We start from the raw sequence: 14,858 nt of genomic DNA, 5'->3' as shown, positions 1-14,858 counted from the left end.
CTTGTCATCTTTATGGACACAAAGAATGACCGAGAGAACAGAGGAGCCCTTTTCAATCTTCTTGTAGGGAATTATTTAGCACTGGAGCTGCTAAATACAAAGGCCAAGCTACGGGGTTATTATGTCCTGCTCTCAAAGCCAGCTGGGGAGAGGCAGCCAAGGAGTCTTTGCAACCAGGGCTGGCATGCGGGGACACCAGGAGCCCATGTCTTGCCGGAGAGACAGCTCTCGCTGACCCAGTTTTAGCACAACATCGCCTGACACAGCACTGCAATCCGCAACTTTAATAACTTGGTGACACACAAAGCAGTTTTGATGCAAAGTGGAGCTGACAGAGCAGCGGAGGGAAGGCTCTGCTTCTCACTGAGCTGCGTGGGGAATCCACTCAAGGTGACTGCAACCTTCGCAGCCTAGCGACAGTTTGAGTCTGCTCTTGCAAACAAGGAAGGCTGACTTGTTTTCCAGGAGGGCAGACACAGGGGCGGCAGACAGTGAGTGGAAGCTTCTTGGAAGGACTGGTTGATACAGCCTCTCCCTTACACTTTTGCACTATGTCCCTAATATCCCTGCTCTTCATCATCCCTTCTACCCCTGCCTTAATTCAGGCCTCTTTCACCTGGACTACTGTAGTAGCTGCATAATATTTTCCAGGCTTGTTTCCTCCACCTCATCTTGCTTATAGCCAATAGAGTAAACTCCCAAATGCATATCAATAATCATGTCACTTTCCACATCAAATCCTTCCATGGTCCCCAATTCCTGCAGAAAAAAAAAATAATGCAAAACACTGTTTTCTGTGCTCAGTCTGTAAGCTACAGTTTTAGCTTCTCCCACTCAGTTCTGCATATTCCTCATCTCTTTTGGTCACTGCCACCTCTATAACCTCAAACTCCAGTTTTCCCTCTGCAAATTATTAAACATACATCATATTTTTCATTCCCTGATGTCCTGATATATTTACTCATGCAATGCCCACTTGAATGCTCCTATGCTGGGGGACTCTCTATCTTACGTGACAACCTTTTCTTATGTTGAACAGCTTGAAAACTCTGCTTGTGTTTTCTTATGAAACACAAACTCTGCTCCATAACTTTTATTTTCCCCTGCACCTGCTCTCTGGAGTCCTGCAGAAAATGTTCTGTCCCAGGACTCTCTTGTGAGAAGTGAATTTAGAAAAACATATCTTTTGAGCTTCTTATCTGTGCCAGAAGTTCCAGAGTCCTTTAACCATTTTTTTAAATGGTAAGTTTTCCCTCATCCCAGCCCATCCATTTCCCCTTTCTGCACCTACCTCATGTATTCAAGATTTTCCTTCGAAGCAACAAGGGAAAGTTGAATATTGTGCATTTGAAGGTAATCATAACAATTAGCAACATTAATAACAACATTAGCAACTGTTTCTTGCATGTGGAAAGGGATGTCTTGACCTAGATTGTGAGATTCGAGTGATTTGTATTAGAATATTACATCTATGGCAATAGGGGTACACAGAGTAAAACAGCCTTTGTCTGCCAGTGTTCCATAGTCTGGAGAGGGGTGGTCATTCTGTAAGCAGCAATTACAACTTAGTGTAATTAATCATGATGGGCCTATTTGAGCGTAAAAGAAGCATCCGTAACCGAGCACGAGGAAACTGGAAGGAGGCAAGCAATTGAGAAAAGCACTGCAGAGAAATCATTGTTGACACGGAGACTTGGGGGATAATAAGAATCACTCAGGGGAAGGGAGTGGGCAAGGACGTTCCAGGTGGCATTAACAAGAGCAAAGACACAGAGATAAGCCAGCACAGAGTAGTCAGTGACCTCAAAGGTTTTTCCGGTTCCTTTCCAGGGCAGTGTATATTAAGAGGTCGATCCTGTGTCCAAACTGCTGTTCAAATGGAGTTCCAGAAGGGAGAGATTACTGGGGCTTGAAATTGTCAGGACAATTTCCCTGGAGGTGGACAGTCTGGAGGTGGGCCTGGAAGGAAGAACACATTATGGATAGCAGAGAGGAGGGGAGATGGATATCTATATGCAAATATGTCCGCACACATACATCTGCTTCATATGCATTTAAACCTTAAATTGACTTTCACTTGCCTTCCACTTTGGTTTCCATGGTAACCCTGGCCACTTATTTTTCTTTTAACCTCCTTTTCATTGTTTCAGAATGAGGTGGGCTGCGTGAGGGTTAACCAGTCGGGGGAAGAGAAGAGAATTTAAAGCAATTATTTGGATTTTTTTTTTTTTTTTTTAAGAAAACTGCCAACTTTGCAATTTAATGCAAACTGTTTCTGGTATATTTGCCCTGAAGGATGCTGTAGGGAGAAACAGGAGCCAGGATCCTTTTCGTCCCCTCCTCCCTGACTTCTATTATTACCGTGCACTTACTGCTAATACAGCATCTAAACTTGCAATCTCGGTAACTATGGCAATAAAATAGGTGAGATTCCCTTCCAGTATGACTTGAATTGTTAGGTCTTTGCAAAGAGCACGTGCGTTTGCAAAGGGGAGGAGGAAGATGCACTCTGGGGGAAAATAGTTATTTCAAGTCCCTGTAGGGAGTTGTCTATCAGTCCACATTCACATGGAGAATTATCACTGTCCCTGTGTCAGAGGATGCAGAAATAGGGCTGCAGCCTGGTGGTTGCAACGCACATTCAGAGCTAGCAAAACATGCCTGTGACAGCCTCTAGAGTGTGAAGGTCAAGGTTGCACTCAGCCTAAAAGAGATGGCAGGGAGGAGACAAGAGAAGAGGATCTAATCCAGGGGTCAGCAAACTTTCTCTGTAAAGGGCCGAAGAGTAAATATTTTAGGCTTTGAGGACCACACAGTCTCTGTTGAAACTATTCAACTCTGCTGTTGCAGCAAAAAAGCAGCTACAGACAAAATGTAAATGACTGGGCAGCCGGTGTTCCAATAAATTTTATTTATGGACACTGATGACTGAATGTGGAATAGTTTTTGCCTGTCATGAAATTGTGTTCTTCTTTTGATTTTTTCTCTCAACCCTTAAAAAATGTAAAAGACCTTGTCATTCATGCGCTGCACAGAAACAGGTGGTGAGCTGGATTTGGCCTGTAGGCCATAGTTTTCAATTCCTCATTTAATCTGTGCAACCAACTGTGCATGATACACTAGTCGATTTTCTTATTATTATTACCTTTGTTAGTTTATCGTTATTACTACATTATTGCTACATTAGTAGCATTAAATACTGCTACCGTTACTGACAGTGATTTTTATCATTTATTGTGTGTCGAGTACTATATTAAGCACTAAATATATAACCTTATTTAATCATCACCAAAAGCTATTTGATAAATAAGAAAAACAAGGCTCACAGATTGAGTTGTTCAAGGTCATATAGCTAGTAAGAATGTCTGACATTTAAATCCAGGATCTTTCCAATTGTTACAAAGTATGACTTTTCTTCTCATCAACTATCCAGGCTTCTGACCTGGGAGAGTCTCTATGTCCACCAGATTCTCAAGCCCTATTCTCAGAGGGCTGGGCCATCAAATCTAATGGTGCACCTGTGGGATACGTCCCAGGACTTTCAAAAACTTCCCTATTGCAATGATTGCAATGACTCAATGTCCACAAGAATTCTCTTGGAACTGACTGATGCCAGCCTAGCTCCCAGGCCTCCCGATAAACCCAGTTGGTCCTAGCCTCTGACTTGCCCTTTGCCTTGGACTACATAGGGCCACATTCTCACTCACTGTCTCCTGACTACAGCTGTTCCCTTAGCATTCTAGCCTGCATCTACTACCTCTCCGGCTTGCCTTGCCGTTGTCTCCTCCTTGCCTTTGCTGATCTGCCTTGATGCTGACAGTTTAGCCCCGTCATCCATAGACATTTTTCACCGTCCAGGGATTCTCAAGCTCCCACTCCCCATCTCCCACCTGCTCGAGTCTCTTTAAGGAGAAGTTCTGGGAACTGGAGAGCTCAGTGGGGAGAGACAAATACTCCAACGCTCTAGGGAGAGAATCACTGTCTTCTAATCTCCAAGGAATCAGGAAATTTTAATTATTCAGTAGAGTCATGGAGGGTAAAACTAGGAACCATAAGTAGAATTTATGAAGTGGCCAATTTCTCTCATACATGTCTTATTCTAGATCACTAAATATACCTTCTGCCATGGGCAACTGTGATACCATAGAGACAATATTGCCTGGGGATCTAGGGTTCTGGATTCAGGGTTTAGTCTCTTCCATTTTAATAGTTGGGCCCACTCTCCCATTGCTCTTTCAGCTTGAGCAAAGTGACTCTATGACTGTGAAATGTGAAGTTTGGCTGCAGCTGGCCTTGATTTTCTTGGCAGGTTGTGCGACCTTGGAAAAATCAGATTTCCTTCTCTGGGCCCTGCTTTTCCCATCTGTGTGGAGAAATCCTCTCCAGCTCCAGAGACTGCCGACTACAGCCCTTTCTGCTCATCTCCTGAGGAACAGGCACATCTGGTTCTTTGGATCCATTACCGTGCAAACTTTTAAGAGATTTTCTCTCCCTCTCAGTCCCTTGGAATTACTACAGCTCTTTCACTGGAAAGAGCATTAGCCAGGCCCTGTGCTAAGCAAATGCATTCAGCTTCTCCCTATCTGATTTCTCTTCTTCTCATTTGTCAGCAAAGGAGAAACCTCCCAGCTATTAATCAAACTCCTGGCTGTGGATAGCTTTAATTGCAGAAGCCATTGCTGGATGAGGAATGAACTTTTCCAAAGAAAGCCGGCTGCTTCGCACAGAAGAGAAACAATTAATTACCTGCTTCTCTGGTCCCCAACAGGGATGCAGATGAACTAACGATATTGCTGCTGGCACTGACTTCTCCCTTCCCAAGGTGGAAGAGAGCTAATACAAACTCAGACAGCATTCATAAAGCTAGAACGCTCAAGCAGAAGTTTAACTATAAAGCTCTCATGGGACCAAAAGTCAGCCTCTGTATGGCATCTTTACTTTAAGGTGGAGACTGACAAGCTCTATACTTTATCCAGGGGAGTGTCTGGGATGTGGCTAAAAGCCATATTCTCTGAGGAAGAATCTAGTGTAACAGAGATGTTGAATACAGTCAGGGAATGGGTGCATTTTTTTTTTTTTTTTTTTAGAAAAGAGCCAGAATTAAAGAGATCAGATTTATTTTGTGTATCCTAATGGGCAGAATTAGAATTGTGGGCGGAATTTACAGTTTAATATAAAAAGACATATCTGGGACTTGCAATTGTATGCCTATGGAAAGGGATGCTTTTTCAAATGTAGTTAGTCTCTTGTCTCTAGAGATATTTATTAACCATTGAGGATGTTGTTAGAAAAATCTTTGTATTAGATGGGAGGTTTATTAAAATTGTCTTGGATAGGTAACTTCCCATCCTTAGGGTCCTTGTCTTACTACTATCTTTGGCTTACTTCAAAGGTTTCAATCTGGTAGATGATATAGGAGGAGTGGGTGGGAGGAAGGCAAACTGGCCTCAAGATTAAAGTCTGTTTGAAGTAAGGGCCATGTATTGGAAAGCTATGAGAGCTAAAATTCAAATACTTTTTTTTTTAAGTCGTTAATTGCCACAGAGATATGATAGTTATGACATTCTCTTTGGAACTTGGTGCTAGAATCTATGTTGTTTTTCTCTATATCCACGGTAAGCTAACAGATAGATACCTGGCATAGGGAAAATGTTAACTCAGGTTTGAAAACCTTTGGATCAAGTAAAATTTAAACTTGTAGTTCTGGTATGAGTCCTGGGAAGCAACGTTTTACAGTTATAAAGAGAATGAACCTGAATTAGACTTCCCTGAGCCTAGAGCTTAACTCCTTATTTACTAGGTGAATAAATTTGGGCAGATGGCAGGAACTCAATGCCTCAGTTTCCTCATCTATAAAATGAAGCTACTTTCCTATACCCCATGGAAATGTCATGAAGACTTAATGAGGTTATAACTGCAAAGTATTTGCAACAGGAATTACAGCAGGTTATTTTTTCAGTACTTAAAATGTGCCAATAACTGTTCTGTGCATTTCACACATATTATTTATTTTAATTCTCATATGATATGAAAGAACTGAGAGGTTAACTGATGTACCTAAGGTAGCCTAGTACCCTGATGTACCTAGGACCCTAAGCCAATGCTGTTGATCACTGGTCACCTAAGGTTTGATCAGCATTGGCCATCATTTGTGTTTTACTGTCACTTCATCCTTTCTCTCAATAAATGCTAGCTTGTACTCTTTGCTCTCCTTCCTACCTCGGCTATAGGTATGACTGCATGTACTACCTCTCTACTGAGTTCCCAGAGCTCGGAGATCAACCTTGTTTGATTTCGTAGTACTTTCTCTGTCAAGCGTTCTATGGCCTTTGCATTTAACAGATGCTGTTCATATGCTGGCTGATAAATGAAATGATTCTCCCTTATTTAATGGAGCCATGCTGTATGGACAGTGGACTGTGGATCTGTGCTAAGGCTCCAATTTCTTTAGAGCACTGGATTAAAACCTTTCCTTGGTCAACTTTTTTCTTTTTCTTGATCTCCTTTGTTGATCTATTGTTTATTTACAGGCAGAATGGCATGTTGAAAAACACCAGGGCTGTACTCGAATCATCCAGTCCTCAGGCGTACAGAGGGTGTTAGCTTGGGTAAGTCACCTAAACTCTCTGGACTTTGTTTTTCTCATCTGTGATGTAAGCAAATGAAAACCAGTTTTTGAAGACTCATCAATGACATCGAGAAAGCTAATTATCTGGGGAATCTTTGGGGATGAATACTTTTCACATTTACTTGTCAATCTGCAAAACGCCCAAGGAGGAAATATGTGGTTTATTCTAACAAACCACTACAGTTCTTGTCAGTGACTGCCTCTCTTAATTCCCCTGGTTTGGGTTTGTTTATTTCAGTTCCTGGTAAGCCCGAGACTTCCATCTTTCACTGAATTATCTTTCATTGAAGTCAGAATGTAGTGAATCAGGTATGGGTGGAGAAGCGCTTAATGTCTTTATCGTTATCTTCGGTTACTTGAGCTATTTTAAAAATTATCTTTATTTTTTTTTCTTTGCTTGAAGCATTTTTCAGTCTTCTTTTTTTTTTTCTCTCTCTCTTTTCTTTTCTTTGCTGCCCTTTCTTCTCTGGCGTCTATCAGGCTGTCTCAACAGCTTCACATGGAAAACTTTGAAGTAAGTGAGCTTAAAAGAAGAACTGAAAACTCAGCCCGATGCCCCGAAGTCCCGTGGGCAGCCTAGCCACAGTAACTTGGTGGAACTCATTAGCGCAGGCCGTTCTGATCAGCGCCACAGAGGACGGAGAGGCAGGGGTTCCCGCCTTTGAGCCTCTGGAGCGCCTGCGCCTTCGCAGGGCAGCGCAGGGCTCTGGGAGCTGCGGCCACTGCTCACGCGCTCTCTCGCTCGCTCGCAGGGTGTGGGCAGCACGGCGGGGACCCGGCTCTGCGCGCAGCCCATTGTGCAGCTGGCGCGGCCGCGCAAATGACATCTGAGCCTCCTTTCAAGTCGCCGGCTGCTTTCAAAAGGGGGCTTTGAAAGGGTGGGCTCCCCTGACTCCGCACTGGAGAACGGAACTCGGCTTTTTCAGGGAGGATGGCCTGGCACACGTGCCTGCCTCTGTGGCTCGCGCCTGCGTTTATGCGAGAATGAAAGGCAGACTTTGTCTGGTGGGTGTTCGTGCACACGGTTTCCATCCCTTTATTTACAGAAGAAATGTTCCGACTCCTGGAGTTCTCACTGGCCATTGGGAGATGAATGGGCTATTTGAAGTGAGAGCATTGAAGGTGTTTTGTTGGAATATATATATATAGATAGATAGATATAAATGTGTGTGTGTGTGTGTGTGTGTGTGTGTGTGTGTATGTATGTATATAATTTCCCCCCTCGCTTTCAAAACTCTGTGATAATCATTTTACTTAGGGAACCGATTGGGGTGAGGAAGAACATAAGAATACATGTAGAATTAAACAGGATGGTTCCAACCCCGTTGGAGGTTTGGAAATCCCATTTCTATTAGAAAAGGGAGAGAGTCGCAGCCACCAAACCTTTCTTTTTCTCCTTTGGTCCCGGGGATTTTTGGTCCCTACAGGAAAGGAGGTAGGAAGATTCAATGGTGAGAATGCAGACTCTGTAACCACACAGCTGGGGTCTGGATTTTCTGCAGTCACTTAACGTTGTAAAGGTGTCCAGCACATAGCAACCCTCCTGCCCTTTCCCTCAAGGATGCAGCGCCAGAGGGTGGACCTTAGCCTTTGTATTTTGTGCTTCCTCTGACTCCTGTTTTTGTTTTTTAGATCACATCATTGATTTATGATTGACATATTAGAAGCTGTACATATATAATGTATATCAGTGGTCCCCAACCTTTGTGGCACCAGGGACTGGTTTTGGGGAAGACAATTTTTCCATGGACTGGGGGGAGGGAAGGGGATGGTTCTGGGGATGATTCAAGCACATTGCATTCATTGTGCACTTTATTTCTATTATTATGACATTGTAATATATAATGAAATAATTATACAACTCACCCTAATGTAGAATCAATGGGAGCCTGAGCTTGTTTTCCTGCAACTAGACGGTCCCATCTGGAGGTGGTAGGAGATGGTGACAGATCATCAGGCATTAGATTCTCATAAGGAGTGCACAACCTAGATCCCTCCATGTGCAGTTTACAATAGGGTTCATGCTATTATGAGAATCTAATGCCGCAGCTGATCTGACAGGAGGCAGAGCTCAGGTGGTAATGAGAGCAATGGAGAGTGACTGTAAATATAGATGGAGTTTCACTTGCTCGCTGGCCATTCACCTCCTGCTGTATGGCCTGGTTCCCAGCAGGCCACAGACCAGTACCAGTCTGTGGTGGGGGTTGGGGAACCCCTGATGTGTGTGACTCAATGACTTTGGGGATAAGTATATAGGTGTGAAACCACCACCACCATCAATGGCATACAGATATCCATCACCTCCCAAAATTTTCTCCCACCCTTTTATTATTATTTGTGGTATGAAAAGTTAGCATAATATCCACTCTCTTAGTAAAGTTTAAATATATAATACAATGTTGTTAGTTAGAGGATCTTATAATTTTCAGCAACATGGAGGGACCTGGAGGGCATTATGCTAAATGAAACAAGCTTCTGAATCCTGTTTGAGTCACCCCTTCCTTGCACAAAGGCTGAATTTCTAACAGTTCACAGATCTCCAGTGCTTTCCTTCACACTGGCTGTCATTTGTGGAGCTCGTCTTTGTTATACCCATCTTCATATTCTTACAGTAATATTCTTACATACTTTGATAAACCCAACTTTTTGAAAGTCACCCCTGTCATATTGAGCAGCTTCTGTTTTAGGAGCATGGTTCCGCCCATAGGACATCCATAGTCATTCAGCACTGTACTGGGTTAGAGAGAAAATGCTCCACGATGACTTATTTGGAAGGATGATTACTTATTCAAGGCTTCATAGGAGGATTATCAATGAGTCAGTATGATCCTGGAAAAGCATATTGACATAAACTTTCCCAGACAGGGAGTATAGATTTAATGCGACAGTCCTTGAGAGAGGTCTTAATATTCCTTTCTTACAAGAAAGTAGGATTTAAGGATCTCTATGAATTCTCAAGGCAGCACAGAAAGTAGTGAAGCCAGAATACAAGACATAGGTTTCTGACTTTAAGAGGATGCTGTTTCCATAATACCACGCATGGTGAGTTTTCATCCTCTGCATATCCACTCCTTTTCCTCTCTGTTCCTGTCTAGAACTCTATATCTTGATTCTTTACCTCAAACTTTTATGCCTGGAATCCTTATCGGGCTGTGACAGGCATTCTTGGGCAGACAGCCCACTGGGCACCCTGAGATGAATAGTACAGTTCCCATTCTCACAAACAGGCCGTGTTGTGTACCAAAACCCTATTCCCTTTAGCAGGAGGAAACTGTTAATTATAGTCGCTCATGGGCCCTGTGTTCCAAAAAGACCCAGTGCATGTCTTTGTGTCTGGCCCAGCCCAGCAGAGAAAGGCTAAATTGTGTTTGAAAGCCTTACAAGGGGAAATTTAATTGAGGCATAAAATGTATACCTTTGATCTTCCCAGGACCTGTGGTTCTCCCATTACCTGCATCCTGTTTCTGATGACACAAGTTGGAATAAAGCCTACAGTGAGACCTGTGCCAAAAGCACCAAGCAGGATGTTATACTGCTACCCTCCCCTCCTTTTCACCAGGTCTAATGCTCTGCCTGTGTATATTTATCAGTGGGATACATTTGAAGCGGCCTCAAACTTGATCTCTGCATTCATTTTCCTGTCCTATAAAACAAGCCTGTGTCCTCAGCTTTCAAATATCTCTGTGAGATTTTCTACTCTTCCCTTCTAAAACTGCACACACTGTCCCAACATGCACCCCCAGTATAATTCTCTAATACCTATCCCAGACCCCAGCCTCAACTGCTTGACTCACTGATTTAACAGCTGGAGTTCAGTGTTTTAAAATATGTCTCTTTCACTCATTCACTCATTCATTCACTTACTTTGTCCTTCACTCATTTACCTATGCATTTCTTCAATCATTCACTCATCAATTTGTCCAATTTTTAGTCTTCAGGTGATTAGACCAAGGAGATTACAATTACTCTGGAAATATAAGGCTGGAGAGGGCTGAAACAGTGGTCTTTCTGCAAACCCTGAGAAGTGTTCATCCAGGGCTGGTGTGAAGTTCCAACGTAGTATAGTCTCCAAGTCAGCTTAGCACAGTATAATAAAGTTAGGTTTGGGAGTGAAAGAAAGACCTGTGTTTGAATCTCAGCATTGTTACTTAGCAACATATGACCCTGGGCAATATATATGACTGCTGTGAGCCTTGCTGTTTTCATTTATAAGAGGGAGGTGCTAATGTCTATCTTGCAGAATAATCTTGGGAAAAGGGGTAATGTGTATAAGTACTTAGCACGGGGCCTGGTACACCATTGCTATGGTTGGCATTGTCATTAGTATGACTGCTACAGCTGTTCATTCGTGAAGGGAAAAGTTGGTGGAGACCCATCTGGATAGCAGATGAGGTCCTCCATCCTCTGGGAAATCACAGATACTCTGTTGCTCTTATGAGCTAAAACCTGGAAAATGGGCTTTTCTTGAGGTAGCCTTAAGCAGGAACTGAAACTGCTGGTGCTTTCAATTTCTCCTTCATCAGCCCCTGTAGGGGAGCTGGAAGGTCATGTCTACAGGACAGTGGGGGTGATATCTGGAAAGCGAGAAAAACAGGTGAGAGTGTGCATGATGGCAGCAACATATGACCAGGTCAGTATTGTCCCACTTCCTGCCCTCCATCGTGGGATGCAGTCCCTACTTAAACAGTTTTATTCATTGATCATTCACTCATCTATCTGTTTGTATCATATTTATGTTTGACCTTCTAAGCTCTGGGCAAGCTACAGGGGGTCTGGACAGGTTTGCCCTAAGTTATCCCCTTTCTGTCACTGTATTTCTTAGTTTTAAATATCATTATTATATTAGTCTGTTTTCACGCAGTTGATAAAAACATACCCAAGACTGGATAATTTACCAAAAGAAGAGGTTTAATTGGATATACAGTTCCATGTGGCTGGGAAAGCCTCACAGTCATGGTGGAAGGCAAGGAGAAGCAAGTCACATCTTACATGCATGGCAGCAAGCAAAGAGAGCTTGTGCAGGAAAACTCCCTGATAATAACCATCAGATCTCATGAGACTTACTTACTATTATGAAAACAGCATGGGAAAGACCTGCCGCCATGATTCAATTACCTCCCACTGGGTCCCTCCCACCACATGTGGGAATTATGGAAGCTACAATACAAGATGAAATTTGGCTAGGGACACAGCCAAACCATATCAGTGATGATGATGATGATTTTTTAGATAGAGTCTCATTGTCACCCACGCTGGAGTGCAGTGGTTGGTGCAATCTCAGCTCACTTCAAACTCTGCCTCCCAGGCTCAAGTAATCTTCCCATCACTGCCTCCCAAGTAGCCGCAACCACAGACTCATGCCACCACAACCAGTTAATTCTTTTTTTCTAGTAGAAATGAGGTTTCACCATATTGTGTAGGTTGGTCTTGAACTCTTGAACTCAAGCAATCTGCCTGCCTCAGCCTCCCAAAGTGCTGGGATTACAGGCATGAGCCACTGCTTCCAGCCTAATGTTTTATTATTATCTCTTTTTTTCTCCTCTGAAGAAGCTCTCCTCTATTCAGGTACATCCTTTGAGGAAATCCAATTTGTAAAATAGATAAGGGGTTTGCTATAGTTGAAGTGAAAGCTGAACTCATGAAGCCTGCCTATTCAGGCTCTTCTAGTTCTGTTGCCCTCCCCTGTGCAGCCTTCCAGGGATTCTTAATTCCTCCCTCTAGTACAGAAATTAAATAATTGAAGACATCACGAGGCTGTTAACAATGCACAAAGCAACCCAGTTTCATCAGAAGGTTGAAATATCAACTGTTTGCACCAACATGTTCAACAGCAGGGATTGGTAAATTTATCAACTACACAAACGGGTCAGTTTTGATGGAAAGAGCATGGGGTGTGGGATATGGGATGCAGGAGGCATAAGGAAGGCAGGGGGTAGTATGCTGTCACACCTCTTGTCTTACTGAATTGTTGGATAATCCTGTGATTTTTAGGAAAGTATCATCACCACCATCAGTGTTCTCACTTTATGGACTAGCTAACTGCAGCTCAGAGGAGTCACCCAGCTGAGAGGTGACCAGGCTGCAATTTGCATTCTGGTCTTTGAACTCTTCCTCCCATAAACACTGCAGGGCTTTGCATGCCTCCCTGCTCTCCTCCATGAATGTTGTATCAGCTATCTTTCCTCTCCAAGTATGGGAGGAGGCATGACCCTAAGAATGTGCTCCCTGCCTATCAAAATGGCCACTTCCCCTTCCCTTCCTGCTCATTATCCCCTTATCTTCATCTGTGACTGACAGATTAGTTAGTGTGTGTTTCAGGAAGATAAATGTCTCTCAGATCTGACAGAGCTGCCTCATCTTGGGAGGAAAGCTTACAATGTCCTTACTAGATCTAATCAGACAGGAAGATTCGAAGAGTGTGACCTTCCTCTTCCCTCAGCCTTCAAGGGTGAGGCTACAAAAGGTAGAGCCAACTGTGACTGAGGAGGGAGCTTCCAGAACCAGGGCCAATCACCTCCTTAGCCACCTGCAACTTGGAGTCAGGCAAGCTGGGATTTATTATCTGAGGCTGCTTTCCTTATCTTTCCCTCATAACCCTCCTTTCAAGTAAAAAAATAATCTGTGCAAAAGGAAAGGAAAATTATGGTTTACCAGCAGTCAATGACAAGGTCAACTAGCCCATCTAATGAGTGTTAACTTACACTGTGCCATAGGGAACTTCCCATTTAGACTTGGAAGTGCATGAAAATCTCCAAAGAAAAGGAGTCACAGATGGTGGAATCTCTCCTTGTCATTTGAGCAGTATTTTGCAGTTAAAAAAAGAAAAAAAAACTTTACTGTACATTATCTCATTTGATCCTCACAATAATTCTCTCAGGCAATAGAGAGATTTTCAGTCCTATTTTACAGAGGGAGAAACTGAGGCTTATAGCGACAATATGACTTGTCTAAAATCACATAACTGTAAAGTGGCAGAACCAAAACTTAAATTGAGCTCTTCTGACTCAGGTGTAGGAATATTACTAGACTCATCAGTGCTCAATTTTAGGAGAGTAATCACCTCTGTGGTCCTGAGATTTACATTTGCTAAGGATGGAGTTTTGAGGTTAAGTTTCTTGTAGGTTTCTTTAGTGAATTTAATAGAAATTTAACAGAACTAAAATTTAATAGAACAGGACATGGCATTTTTGAAGGAATTAAAGGTGTTTGTTTTTTTGTTCGTTTGTTTTTGTTTTTTTTTTGCAAACTAACCACCTCATCTCCAACATGTTGTCTCAGTTTACCATAGGGGAACAGAAAATAGCACATGCATTTTGGAGAAGATCATGGTCACATTTATACAGAGTAAAATTTTAAACTTTGAGGAAAACTGAAGGTAGTCAAACTTTCTGGGGAAATAGTTTCTCATAAGACAATCTCCTGAAAGTGAAAAGGAATTCAATACGTTGGCAGGTGGGTTGGGGCAGAAGAGAGGTATATGAGAAAAATAAAGAGTTTACGCTAGTGAGAAATGATGTCACCAAACTAAAATGCCATTTTCCTCACTACATTTTAGAAGTGCCCTCTGTGAATGTGGTGCTACTTCAGTGCTCTAGGACCCCCAGCTCCTCTCCCACCCATTACCAAGTATATGTATCAGCACCAGATTAGTCTCAAAGTGTGGCTCTGGACACGTCATTAATGACCCTGCATGTACACTCTCCATGGCTCCCATTGCTGCTGGATAAAGTTAAAACATCTTAGCTGAGTATTTAAGGGACTTAACATCTTGGCTCTAATTAACCTTCCCAACTTTATCTCCTAGAACTGCCATTCTTCACGCAAAGCTGCTCTTCTTCTTTCCCCTCCCCTTACCCACCTTTACCACTTTGTTGTCATCCGTATCCTCACATCAAGGAATCCTAGCCTAATTCTGCTTTTTGTCTCCTCTATCCACATACCTGGGGTGACCGGAGGCCTGCGTGCAGCTCAGTCCCAAGCTATTTGATGCATCACAAAGTGAACAAGAGGCAGAATGGCAAACAGAGCATTCTGTATCTAGTAAGGTTATATGCTTGTCCCCTTATGACCCAGCTCTTGAGCACTTGTATTTTCCTAAGAGGAAGACCCTCACCTGGGGCCCCAGATGTCATCCCTGGGTCTTTCTCTAAATTACCTGCCCGGCTTGATGTACTGCAGGACTGAGCCTCACTTGGTGTCTCAGAGTCCTGTCTCCTGTTTCCAGTGGATC

The 14,858-nt window shown here is 42.9% G+C and overlaps 1 long non-coding RNA gene across 5 annotated transcripts in view; it reads left to right on the top strand.

Annotated features, from left to right (window-relative positions):
* The first annotated feature begins 314 nt into the window (after positions 1-314).
* The window catches only part of LOC102136378 (uncharacterized), a 145,767-nt gene continuing 131,223 nt past the window's right edge, over positions 315-14,858 (top strand). For 4 of the 5 annotated variants that reach the window (XR_012425032.1, XR_012425031.1, XR_010581455.2 and 1 more), the window contains exons 1-2: positions 315-390; positions 6,531-6,608. This is a non-coding gene — a long non-coding RNA (uncharacterized lncRNA). Of the gene's footprint in view, positions 391-6,530; positions 6,609-7,108; positions 7,143-14,858 lie in introns of all 5 variants that reach the window. The other variant, XR_010581454.2, reaches the window with a different exon arrangement.

Source organism: Macaca fascicularis, chromosome 15, assembly GCF_037993035.2.
Source record: "Macaca fascicularis isolate 582-1 chromosome 15, T2T-MFA8v1.1".
In the NCBI taxonomy this organism is placed as follows: Eukaryota; Metazoa; Chordata; class Mammalia; order Primates; family Cercopithecidae; genus Macaca; species Macaca fascicularis.
The sequence above is the reverse complement of the archived record's forward strand: the minus strand, read 5'-3'. Positions and strand labels throughout refer to the sequence as shown.